Source organism: Lacerta agilis, chromosome 2 (genome assembly GCF_009819535.1).
Source record: "Lacerta agilis isolate rLacAgi1 chromosome 2, rLacAgi1.pri, whole genome shotgun sequence".
Classification (NCBI taxonomy): Eukaryota; Metazoa; Chordata; class Lepidosauria; order Squamata; family Lacertidae; genus Lacerta; species Lacerta agilis.
This window is the reverse complement of record NC_046313.1, coordinates 71492610-71506709: the sequence shown is the minus strand read 5'-3', so window position 1 is coordinate 71506709 and position 14100 is coordinate 71492610.

Here is a 14100-nt window from a genome sequence, read left to right as displayed (position 1 = left end):
TTAACATTTACAAGCGACTGCATTGTTCCACGGCTGATATCAGCACCATCTGCAGTGCTAAAAATACAGTGCCTTCTCGGATATGTGATCAGGAGGAAGCCCGATACAAGGATCTGTCTTGTACTGAATAAGACCAATGAACCATTTAGTGAAGTAATATCTGCTTGTGCCAAACACAGTTCTACGGAGTCACAGGCAGATGATCTCCCTGTGCTTGAGATCTTGTAATCAGAGATTCCACAGTCCATACTTTAAACTCAACTCTGCTGTACATGTCAAAATTTTCAAAATAAAGCAAACCAGAAACACTGAGTACTGTGTGGACACTGCTCGCGTGGCACAGTTCGGCTTTCCCCAAGCTGTCCCTTTAAGATTGCTCAGTCTTCCCAGTCCTCCATCATCTGTAAATGGAGGAGTCATGTCCAAGAGCTGAGAAAAGGCTGCTGTTCTGCTCCTAGATTACCCATCTCAAGCCCATTGAAGAAGAAGAAGAAGAGTTTGGATTTGATATCCCGCTTTTCACTACCCGAAGGAGTCTCAAAGCGGCTCACATTCTCCTTTCCCTTCCTCCCCCACAACAAACACTCTGTGAGGTGAGTGGGGCTGAGAGACTTCAAAGAAGTGTGACTAGCCCAAGGTCACCCAGCAGCTGCATGTGGAGGAGCGGGGACGCGAACCCGGTTCTCCAGATTATGAGTCCACCGCTCTTAACCACTACACCACACTGGCTCTCTGGATTGCCACCTGGATGGCCCGTCTCCAACCTATTGCCACTTTGAGTGCTTCTGTTTCCAGTCCCTGGGCATTCTCCTGGCTACCTGACTGTCTTGTGATTGCCAGCTGGGAGTCAAGATCCACCGGAGTCAGAAACTCATACCGCCCCTTATTCCTTGGATCTTGGCATTCAGGAATTCTCTCTCTCTCTCTCTCTCTCTCTCTCTCTCTCTCTCTCACACACACACACACACACACACACACACATGCACACACTGCACCAACAAGTCTGACTTCACACATGCTTAGTCAGTCAGTTCATGCTCTGTGTAAGAGTGGAGTCTGACAGAGAAAAGCAAGCTGCTTGGGTCTCCAGGGAGGGACAGGGAAGCTGGATGCTCTCTCTGCTTCTGCTTGCAAGTATTTGCTTCGAATCCCTGGAAGGCACTCCTGTCTTGGGTTAGAGGGAACATATTTGGCTGACTAGGGTGACCTTTGTCCTATTTTACAGAGTGCAGTCCTCTATTTGAAGGGCTATTGGAAGACAATCCTCTATTTGACGACCCTCTCTATTTACAGGCCCGTCCATCCAAGTTTGCTCTCAAGGCAAAGAACCATAAGAAAGGGAGCTGTCCAACAAGTTGCCAGTCAGTTATTAGTGCCTGGACAACAGACTGAGCTGGCACAAGGTCACACGGACAAAATCTTCCCTGCCATGGTGAGATTTGTTGCATTTCATATTTATATTATTTATAAGTTTCCAACTATGCGTACAAATTAGCATGTGCATGTTTTATGCAAATCTGTGTCCTCTTTCACCTTCTTTCATGATGGTGCCTGACCTCATATTTGTCAAGACGTAGACTTAACTTAGATTCTGTGCAGAAGTTATACTGAAAATACGTAGCAGGTGGGTGGGACCAGCAGGTAGAATTCCTCTTCAAACACCCAGTGCGTGCAACCATGTATCCTTCCACACATCAGGTGAAACTCTGGAAGAAGTTGGGGTTGGCGTGTCCATGTTCCAGGCATCAGTAAGGCATCTGTTGGGGGTGCTGAATGAACACGGCAACAGCCAGATTCTCTCATTGGTGTTAAGTCTGGAATGGCAGCATTACGAAAATGTGACTCATTGCTGGCATGTATGGCCAACGTCTGGTATGGGCAACAGTCTGTCTCGTACTTCTCCGTATCCCCCCAGGTCAGACGATGGTATTTTTATATAACTAATTGTCGTAGCAGAATTTCCATTTAAAAGGTGTGAGTCTGACTTCAGGACAAAAACAAAAACAAAAAAACCCTGCACTGAAATCCATGAAATTATGCCAACGTAATACTGGCATTTGCTGAGACGTGCTTCGGCAGTACAAACAAAATCTAGTTTCATGCTCTTTGGGGCAGAAAGGTTAAGAGAGGTCTCATATCTGGCAGCCTCCTGCATGTCTTTTAGCTCCAAATTTGCAAACAAAATACCCAGTGTATTTTAATATTTCCTTTTTGTTTCATTGCATAACAACTAGGGCCATATTATTATCAGACACCTCTTTTCCTTCTTCATTTGTTGTTGTTATTTATTATTTAAAACTTATAAAGCACCTAAGTTCTGTGCAGATGTTAAAAGAGAAGACAGCCCCTGCCTGCAGGCTCATGACTGAAAAGAGATGATACAAAAGGGAAAAGGAATGGGGAGGGCAGAGGGAAGCAAGCACAGTAGCCGTGATTGTTAAAGTGGATATTTTGAAGTGAACGGCGTAGATGTGACCTAATTAAGCTTGCAGTGCTTACCAACACAACTCCTTAGGCCAGACATAGGCAAACTCCAGCCCTCCAGATGTTTTGAGACTACAATTCCCATCATCCCTGACCACTGGTCCTGTTAGCTAGGGATGATGGGAATTGTCAAACATCTGGAGGGCCAGAGTTTGCCTATGCCTGCCTTAGGTCAATGTTCCCCAACCTGGTGCCCTCCAGATGTTGCTGGACTCCAACTCCCATCATCCTGACCATTGCTCAGCCTGGCTGAGGCTGCTGGAAGTTGAAGTGTGGAAGGGAAGACTGCCTTAGGCCTTGGACGGCTAGTTCAGGATACAATTCCTACCCTAGAAACCTATGAGCTGATCTGAGCAAAGAAAAATGTATCCTGCTCCTAAATGCAATGTCATTATCAAACTCCTCCACCACCACCTATTAAGGAGCAGGATGAAAAGGGTGACAGGAGGCCTGGCCTGAGGTAAATGAAGGTCATTTGGACTCAGGCCTGCCTGGTGTTTGCTCTTTCGGTGAATCGTTGTTTGCTCATTTCCTCACTTCCTCATCCCATCGATCCCCTGAATTTTGCTGCTGAACTTTTTTGTTTAAGTCTATAAGTTCTCATGCATTTTCTTTTTTAAAAAAATCTTTCTGAGGAACTGAGAGGGATAAAGTTTAAACTGTATAGTGAAGCACAGTATGAATATTGCAGAACACAGACAGCAATATATATATATATATATATATATATATATATATATATATATATACACACACACACACACACACACACCTTCCAAGTAGGATGGATGGATCTGTCCATTGCGGCCCTCTCCTTTTTTCATTTTTCCAATCTTAAATTCAGTTCTCCACATTTCTGCAGTAATTCATGGTTCTTAAAGTCCTCATGAATATTAACCAGTATTTTAGCACACATTCTTCCTCATACTCAAGTTTTTGTGTGCAAGTGAATACAACCCAGAGATCAGAAACCTTTGCCCCACCTGCGCTATGCCAACCAGCAGCGCTCTCTGCATAAGGAGCATCTTTGGAGTGCAGGGGCATCAACCAGCTGTGTGGCGACAGAAGATCAGATTGGCTGGCATCATTAAGAAATAAGGACTGTTTTCGTTTCAACCTTCTCCCACTTCCGTTAAGGTTTCGGCTTGCCATAAGCGCAGTTTGCCATGCAACAGTTTTTAAAGAATCAGTTTAAAATATACCCCGTTGCTGTACCTGCCAGTTAATGATCTGCACTAATGATTGACCGTTTAGGTAATCATTTCCTACAAGATGCCGAAATAAAGTCTAATCAGTGACTGGCTGAGGAAGTGACCTTGTCTGATCTGTGGTGCAAGGCAGGAAATGACAAAGAAGCAACTGTTCCACAACCAACGGGCAGAAGCAAATGAATCAGCACTTTGGATAAAATGCAAAGACTGTGTTCCATAGGTCAGCCTGGCTCTCGGACTTGGTACATACTTGGGTTTTCTATATGGTGAAACCTCTGGGGGCATCCCCAGCCGGGTACTCTTCTTCAGAGCAGTTAAAGCATGTGAAGGAAGTGAGCCTATGTGTCTTGAAATGTAAACAAATATTCCAAGAAAAATAATTTAAAAAAATAAAGCATTGGCTTTGTTTCTGCTGTTGCGCCATGAAAATGTAGGGGAAGAGTCATAGCACAGGTGGTACCCTTAAGGAGAAACCCAGACCCAAGATCCACCAGGATGAGTGGAATATGGAACAGGAAGATAACTGGCTGAGGTTGTGCCACCTCAGCCAAGGTTACATCAACTGAAATCCCTCATCCCAGTTTAGCGGGAGTTACGTCATCTATCCTGGGGCTGAGTGTGAATGAGTGTGATGTCTCCTAATATTTTTGAATGCAATTTTGACTAAAGCACACATTTTCAGGGCAATTTTCCCTACTGTAACATGTTTTGCATGTTCTTTTCACAAATATATGGCTTTTATGCACACTTCAATATATGCATTCTTGGGCACCTTACTTGGCTGGAGAATTGCAAAATTTGAAGAAGTGCAAATTCCAAAGGATGGCTGCGTTTTGCTTGATGTATTGTTTCGGAAATTGTGGATTATGAAGTTTTACCTTTAAATGCAAGCTATTTCTCCCCAATTCCTACCACTCCCATAGGTAGATGGCAGCATCCATATTGTTCTCCTCAGAAATTGCCCAGGAATGGGTAGAACATTATAATGTGCTAAACACTGCAACAACCCAGAAACAAACAAGCAACTATTAAGGAAAACAACCATTCATTTCAGGAAACCTCCCGTAAAATTCAAGCATGTGAAAAAGAAACCTAAAGTAGCATGTATGCAGGACTTTCAGTTTTCAGAATTTGATGGTGGGTGTCAATATTTCTTGTTCATAGATGTATATCATATTTTTTTCAAAGTTGATAATTGTGCAGTAACATATTGTTTCAGAGAAAATGGCAAAATAGGGAGGGGGTGATACAGTTGTCATTGTCTCTAGGCAACATGCCTGATGCCAAGTTCCTGGGATTTTGTCTCTACTCTTGATTGTAGATAAATTGAAGTTCAAAAAGTGATCATCTTAAATCCAGAAACATAAGTCAGACAACACTATTATGATAAATGCCAGCATTACTACAGTGAACATTATTTTTCTCTTTTTGCAAGCACTTTTGCCTGCTGTGAAAAATCACATACCATCTTTTGTTGGTCTTTCAGGGAAGGTGGTTTCAGGTGGTGTGAAAGTGCTTGCAGTGCAGTGGTTAAGTATTGCCCCGTGGCTACATTTCTCCCTCCTTACACCCATGGGCACTCATGCAGGTGACTACTGCAAAACTCTCCCCATAATACACAGTGTGTGCTTCTGACATTCATTGTGTGGTGCAGAAAGCATCGCCGCCCGCCCTCTGAATTGGTTTCATGACATTGTCATGGGGCTGAATCTGACTGGCAATACAACATTCTGCCATCATACTCATGATATGATCTCTGATTGCCTAGCACCCATTTCCAGCAGTAACACTGGATGGAATTTTGGCTTCATGCTGAGAATTCTGCCCATTTTCTAACATCCCTTTCACACTGCGGCACCTGTTGCGATGGGGAACTGTGACCTTCCGAGCGATATACTGCCATTTCATACTAAATTTCATTCATACCAGTAGGCATGGTATGACACAACCGCAAATGTCTTTGGACAACATTGCTACTCGGTCACCCTTTCTGCTCACGCATGCTTCCTTCCCCTCACGATTCTCCCCCGAAAACAGCAGGAAAGATTGTGTGCGCTGGTATAATATCTGTCACTTTGCTTCCATGACTTTTCAGGTTAAAGGGGCTGCAAAAGAATTCTTACTGGGATCAAATGAGCGTTAAACATTCTCTGTATTCTATGAGTTTTCTGGAAGTGGCTTTCACGTCATGGGAAAGCTTCAAATACAATGCAGAAATTAACACTCAGGGAAATGTCAAGGAATAAACTACTATGGAAATGCCACCAGTGCTTGTGTAGAAACATTCAGTACATCATTAAAATGGTGATGGGGAAACTAAATTCCTCTGAGTCACTGTGATAGAAGAGAGAGAGAGAAGGGGGAAGGTGGGCAAGCGATGATCTAGCTGTTTCTTAAAATTCCCTCTTACTGGATGTCTGATAACATCCATCATACCTTGTTGTCGGTCCTTGTACTTTCCAGTCATAGTTCCCTGACATACAACAGGATAACACTGAAGACATTGCCTAATTTCCCAAAGGATGCAATATTTATCCCATAAGTGAGGATTAGCTTAATAACTTGTTAGCTTTGTGTCAGGGCTTGTAAGAAGCAGTGACTAATCCTTGCTATTGGCGATTAACAATGTTTGCTGAGGAATATCTGCCAGCATTTTCAATTATATCCTGTCTTATGCACCAGCCCTTTCTACAGATGCAACTAACAGTCAGAGGGTATTTTTGAACCAGAGGACAACACTTTTAAATCTTAAATTTCAGAGTGAGACGAAAACGGATGGGCAACTCAATTCTGTTCATTTTTCAAGTGTTCATTCATAAGTCCATCCCACCTCATTTCCCACCATAAAACACATTTCAGTATGCATTTTACTTTAAAATATGCTACGCTACCCCAAGTTCCTTGGAGGAAGAGCAGGGTAGGAATGTGTTGGTATTCTTCTGGTGAAGGTTTCTGGAGACTTCTCAGTAACAAAATTGTTTCTTTATACTTTCCTTCCATTCTGTGGGCTAAGCAGCACTTTCTTCTTGAAGAACTTCAAATTCACTTGCAGACTTTGTTGAAAATTTAGCAAGCGCTCTACCACAGAGCCTAGGGCTTGCTGATCAGAAGGTCGGCGGTTCAAATCCCCGCGACGGGGTGAGCTCCTGTTGCTCGGTCCCTGCTGCTGCCCACCTAGCAGTTCGAAAGCACGTCAAAAGTGCAAGTAGATAAATAGGTACCGCTCCGGTGGGAAGGTAAACATTGTTTCCGTGCGCTGCTCTGGTTCGCCAGAAGCGGCTTAGTCATGCTGGCCACATGACCTGGAAGCTGTATGCTGGCTCCCTTGGCCAATAACATGAGATGAGCGCCGCAACCCCAGAGTCGGACACGATTGGACCTTTACCTTTACCTACCATGCCAGATCACACTGACTTAAAAAAACGAAATGCACATGATTCATGCCTAGACCATATGCTCACTTTTAGTCATTCACCAAATGAAATTAAAGTGGCAGTGCACTGATCTTGGGGCCTCCTAGCTCAAAGCACTATGGTTCAAGGCTCCTTGCTTTTGGGGGTGTGTGTTTTATCCCTAATCTGAAAGATCTCTACATCTGCTGCAATCAGAAATCCCATCTCTGCAGATTTTTGCATCTATGGCCAGCAAGTAACCATGGAACCAGCAAATTCATGAAGCCTTAACCACACTAAAGGTGACTTGTAAGAACAGGGTTGTGTGGCACCTTAAATATATAATTATTCTATGTTATACTGAGTCAGGGCTGCTGGTCTAGAGGCAGGATTTTTGCTTTTGGTGCAAGAAATACCAGGCAAGCCCTACTCACTGGCCTGATGGTGGAGTAGAGGCCTGCATGTTAGAACTTTCAAAAGGGAAAAGCCCTATGTAAATATTAGAGCCCACAAGTGGGACCTGCAACAAAAACTTGCAGTATGGAATGGTTCCCCCCCCCCATGGTCTCAGCCAGCCAGCCATGCTTTCCTTTGGGAGTCCTACCACCTGTTTTTCATTTGTTTTTGCCCTCAACCATCAGTTTGTATTCTGTGACCACTCAGCATGCATGGTCTGCACTGGTCTGTTTTTGGGTCTCCCTTGTCTTTAGAAATCTTTGCCCTATTGAAAATTCTGGGGTTCCCCCCGAAGCTCTGCACTTACATGGGATGGTGCCATTTTGACTACATGAGAATCTGCACTCTGGCTTAATAGAGGGTAGCTCAATAGAGGTGCTTGCAAAGCATGATCTAAGGAAAGTCACTTTTCCTCTTCTTCCATTAGCTTCAAGCCTGCACAGCATAGGCCAATTATATAATGTCATTTGAACAAATTCTCCCTACATGTAGTCTTGTCCTCTTCCAGAAGCCCTCATTCAAGGTGTGGCTGAGGGGCAGGTTCCTACTGGTACGGCTGAGTGCAAACAAGTCCATGAAAAGGAAGATGGTGTGGCTGTCAGGTTCTTTGATATCAACAGGCACTTGCAAGATGTGCAAGGAAACATGGCTCGTACTTGCCCAGCCTCAAGCTATTATCTGTCAGTTCACAAAAGCGAGACTCCTCTTTGCGGTAATCGGAAGTGGTTTGTAAGAAGGTCGTGGAATTCCACTTTCAACGTGCCATCTCTTGTTCCCTGGCGGGAGAGTGAATCACACAAACAGTAAACATGTGGAGCTGCTTTTAAGACCAATTTGTGTGGACATGGAGATGATCTGTGTAAGGACGTTCAGTGGTTGCTCATGAGTAAAGCACCAGACGCAGAACTTGTAAAACTAAGTTCTTTATTGTGCACAGCTATATACAGTGGAGCAAAAGATCAAACGTCCATCTCATCCCTCTGCAGAGTCCAGGAATGACCCCTTCCTGTTCTTTGTCCAGCAAAAGAGGCACGGGATTCTGAACCCCCGTCTCCCCCTTCCGCGTCCTTCCAGTCTGCACCCTCGGAGCATGGGAACCTGACCCCGTTCCCCACTTTCCCCTTGGCGCTGAGGCTCTGTGATCCTGTCAGAGCCCCTAAACCACCTTCCTGCCTCCAACTCCCCCTCCCCACTGGAGGAATGGGAGCTTCCGGCAGAGGAGGGCGAGGATGAGCTGGTGAAATGCACCGGAGGTTCTCTATACTGCAAACGCTCCCGCGATCCCGCCAATTGCGGGGAGGGGGGTTTCCTGACAATCTGAAAATTTCTGCCTGTGCTGCAATTTGTTTGTTTGTCTGTTTGTTTCATAGCATTTATACACTGCTTGACTGTAAAAAAAAAATCAAAGTGGTTTACAAAAAGATATTTTTGCTCATCATAGCTGGCCATGGTGCGATGTGCATTAGTTACATTTCAGACTAACTACTGAAATGCATTCTATGTGGAGCTGCCCTGGAAAAATGCTCAAAACTTCAACTGGGGCTGAATGTTGCTACTAAAATCTTGATTGGGGCAACAAACTGGGGTCATGTGTGTGTGTGTGTGCGTGTGCATGTGCCTCCCCACTGTTGTATCAGCAGCTCTGGCTTTCAGTCCATTTCTGGGTGCAAGTCAAGGTGCTGGGTTATTATCGATAAACTATTTGAAGGGCCACCTTATGTGGACCAGCCTCCCCTTTAAGAGCAATGGCTGTGCCAGTCTTGCATATGTCACCATGACAACTGAAGAGAGGGCTTCCTCTGTGGTGGCCCCCTGCAGGGAAAACTCCCTGCTCCAAAGGGTTAGGGGGTGTAGCCAAGTTATTTCTGCTCACAGCAGGTTCATAGAAATTAATGAGCCTATGTTAGTCATGTCTGTTTACTTCTGCAGGACTAGCATTGAAGACAACCCTAGGTCACCTTCCTTCTTATATTCCACTCACAATAAATAAAAAATCATTTTAAAACAAGCTTTTGATTCTGTTTCTGCCTAATGCATTGGATGTGAGTGCTCCTTTTAGTGTTTGTGTTTTTACTGCTGCTGCTGCTTTTAGTTTCATTAGTTGTGCTTTAATTGTTGGATTATTATTATTTTTTTAAAAAATGTCTCTATGTATTTATTAATTGAGCTTGTATATTGCTTTTCCATATAAATATGTCCAAAGTAGATCACAAACACACACGCGTGCACACACAACAAATCAACACATGCCTGTTTACAAGCCACTTTGAGGAATTCTTTTGGTGGAAGGCAAAAGTGGATCTACTTTAAAAAATGAACGAATGAACGAACGAACGAACGAACAAACGAATACATACATACATACATACATACACTATATAAATCACCATCAGTTGATGCTGTGTTAATCAGCTGATATGATGAAGCGGCTCAATATCTTCCTACACACTAGTAAGATAGTTTCTAGTAAACACCAAATATTAGGTTTGTGGTATTTTTTGAGCATGCTCATCATCAGTTGTTAACGTACGTGGACAGGAAATTATCTGTGCATGGCCAGTGGCACTTTATTTCACGTGGGTTAGGACTGTGCCAAGGCACTGAAATCAGGTCCTAAGGCAGAGTTGTGGCTGAACAATATAGCTCTGGAAGTTTCTTACACTGCTGTGCTGAGCTTTTAAGGAAGACTGGTTCTTGCTTCCTTGTTAATATTCTGTAACAGGTCCCTGATTCCCCCCCACCAACTGTTAATGTTTGAAGCTGCCATGGTACTGACTTTGATCCAACCGGAGCTAAGCACTTTTACTTCTGTTAATTTTAACCAAAGGGGTTTTGAGCATGTGGTGTGAGTCCCCAATGGAATTGCAGAATACATAAGTGCTCCATTTTGTCTGGATTTTTATGCCACTGCCTTGTAGGTCGTACCAGGGTATGATAGAGTGTTTTAGAGTTGGGCAGACATTAACCCCCTTGTTATTGACATGTTTCATCAGGTAATGGCATCAATTAGATGTTATCAAGGAACAGAGATGCCTATTAAGCCTGTTCTGCTTTTACCTTCAGAAAGTTAGATTTTTTTTCTTGTTTCAGCAGGCCTTAAGGTGAGTGGGGTGGGGCTTGATGTGGCCTCAAGAGTCAAGTCGGTTTGCAGTTCTAATGTGCTACGCTAAGCTTGCTGCTTTGTATAATGGTTTCGTTTGATACAAATCTGGGAATGCGTTTTAATTCAATATTGATTTATTCTGTCTTTATTCCAAACACGTTGATATGTGCTCTGGGGGATCTGTGGAGCCATGTTTAGTGGGATCTTTCTTGAAGAACCGAATTTAAGTTTTGCTGGAACAGGCCAATGGCCCTGTTCTCACGGTGGCCAACCAGATGCCTGTGGGAAGCCTGAAAGCTAGACATGAGTGCGACAGCCCAGCTGTGACTCCCAGCATCTGGTACTCAGAGGCATCTGCCTCTGACAGTGGATGCAAAACACAGCAATCGTGGCTAGTAGCCATTGATAGAAAAAGACTGACAGCTAACAGGGCCAGCTGAAGAACGTCTGCTTCTTGGAGTGAAGGAAAAGATGGTGCCCCCAATTCAGGGTTGGACCTTGGTAATATGCCGTCCTGTGCAAAGCCATTTGATGTCCTCCCCCCAGCCCTCACAGCACCAACTTAAGCTGGGTGTTGGAAAGGAGGCATAAGGCTCTGGCAGGGTCCTAGAGCCCCCCTTCTTTCTTCCCAAAGCCCAGTAAGCATTTGTCAGGCTTTGGGGAGGAGGCAGGAGGACTCCAGGACCCTGTCAGAGCCCTCACACCTCTTTCCTGAAGCTGGGCAAGCGCAAGGTGCCCTTCTCAGCTGTGTGCCCAGTGTTGCTCACACTGCCCGAAATCTGCCTCCGCCCAGTTCCATGGGCAGAAGCCAACTGGACTGGCAACTGAACCTTCCTTCAATTCTGGTGGTAGGATGGCATCCTCCAAAGCCCCTGAAAGGGGGTGGGGGTGAGTGTGTGAAGGGCAAGCTGCATGACATACAAAGCTCTGTCCTCTGACACCTTTCAGCTGCTCCCTGATCCCAGCACCTTCCATCTGAGGCAGCTGCCTCACTCTGCCAAATAGTAGGGCTGCTCCTGCAGTTCAGGTGTAGCATACATTGCAGAAGTCCCCCAACTCCTGAGCATGGCGGAATAAGGAAACTCATCTCCATCAGCTTGCTCCTGTAAAGAGCGGGAGAGTGCCAAAAAGAAGTGGTATGTTCTCTCTCTCTCTCTCTCTCTGTGTGTGTGTGTGTGTCTCACACACACACAGAGGAAGGGTTGGCTCTCCCATCAGGCATTTATATATAAGATGAAAATATTTTAATTATAATATCCAAGAGTCACGAGCCCTGTGTGCATTACATTGTGTACAGTGAGCATGTGGCGCTGGAGGTCAGGATTGTATCCACTGGCACTGCTCCATATATTTCACAAGAACTTCTGAATGCATAATTTTTACATAGAATCATAGAATTTTAGAGTTGGAAGGGACCCTGAGGATCAGCTAGTCCAACCCCCTGCAATGCAGGAATATGCAGCTATGCGATAAAGGGATCGACCCTGCAACCTTGGTGTTATCAGCATCACACTCTAACCAACTGAGCTATCCAGGCTTGTGACTGTGTGACTCTGTTCAGAAATTCTAATCTTAAAGATCTCTTTTATCCCTGCCTGATCTCTGAGAACTTTGGGGAAGTCTTTGGCGGTGGTCCCCTATGGCTCAGACACACAGATCAAAATGACTACAGTGCATTCTGATCCTTCCCAGAAACTACACAGAGTATCACCCATCTAGGTTCCATAAGCACTCCTGGACTCCTGGGTTCTTGTGACTTGTACCACTGTGGTGACAGCTTGTGTATATGCTTCATAGTCCTCCTGAACCTGACTGCATTTAGAGCTTGACAACGAAACAACTTTAGGCTGAACTACATGGGATGTTAATGCCTCTTGCGTTTAATGTTCAGGTTTCTAGAAGTGCAAATAGCATCAGCTGTGGGAATTGGCAGTTATCAAAATCACAGCAATTTGAGGGAAATCCCTCCTTTGAGGCTATTTGCCCTGGGAGGAAATTCCCTATTGACAACCATGGGAGATTCCTCTGCCCCAAAGCGAACAGCCTTCCACATTATATCCTGGTTCAGCTAGCACAATGCAGTCTACTCTGTTGTGAATCATATTGGCTCTCCATGGCCTCAAGAAATGGTATTTCCCAGCCCTGATACATGAGGTCAATGAACTGGAGATGATGGGTCTGAAGAGCTTAGAACATCCTACAAGCATGTTTTACATATAAGAACATAAGAAGTGTTCTGATCCATCCAGCCCAGCACCCTGCTTGCCACTCTTGAGGGACAGGTAGAAGGAGAGAGGTAGGGGAGAGGGAGAGAAGTTACATGAATGAATGAATGAATTTATTTTTACGGTCACAGACCAACTTAAGAAGTTACATGTTCAAAGTACACATCTAAGGAAACAAAAAACAGATGATTGGGAAGTGGGTGGGGTGTAACCTGACTGGCCAAGGATAAAGTCCACTTCTGGGAGGAAATTGCAGCTTATGATTTTAACGTAAATAGGGGCAATTGCTTCCCAAGCACATAAGAACAGGCCTGTTGGAGCAGGTCATAGGCTCATCTCATTCAACAGCCACAATGTACTTGTTCATAAGTGGAAAAAGCAGCAGATGAGCAGGATATGAGTGTCACATGCAGATGACTCAGATGTGTAGGTCTCTGGACTTCCCATATTCTTGAAAATAAAAACTCCTAGAAGGAAAAGGCTGTTCCAAATATCATTGGGTGGCATAGATCCATTCGATAGATCTTAGCGACACTTTCCATCCTCTTCTTGAGGTTTTGGATCAAGCAGCAGGGACGTTCTGTGTTCCAGTACTCAAAGTAACCTAGTTCATTTCTAAAGTTACTTTGCACTTAAACATGCTCCATGGAATAACTTCAAGTGGGGAAAAAATTGACTCAGTAGGGAAGGGAAGGTCTCCAAAAGAGAGAGTGATTCAGCTCCCCCCTTGTCTCTGACCTAGTCACATCCTCGGATAAGCACGGGAGATACCAGCATTTCCTCCCCTGTGGGTACGGACATTCTTTCGCTTTGCACTGGAGTTTACAGAGGCAAGGCATAGCAGAATCTCATCCAGATGCCCAGTTCATTCTGTATCCATGCTGTGGGATGGTTCATCCATCACAGACCTGCCCAATGTGCTCCATCCAATCAAACATATCAACAACCATACTTCAACATATTGTTGCTGATCCCACTTGTAGTAGTAGTGGTTATTAGTAGAAATAGACTATGGCTTGGCAGAAAAAGTAGGCACATTTATAAGCCCAGTGAATTATGCTCCAGATAAATACTTAAAATTTCAGTACACCCATCATCCATCACAATTCTTAGCCTACTGCCCTGCTTAGAGAGCCAGTGTGGTGTAGTGGTTAAGAGCGGTAGACTCGTTATCTGGGGAACCGGGTTCGCGTCTCCACTCCTCCACATGCAGCTGCTGGGTGACCTTG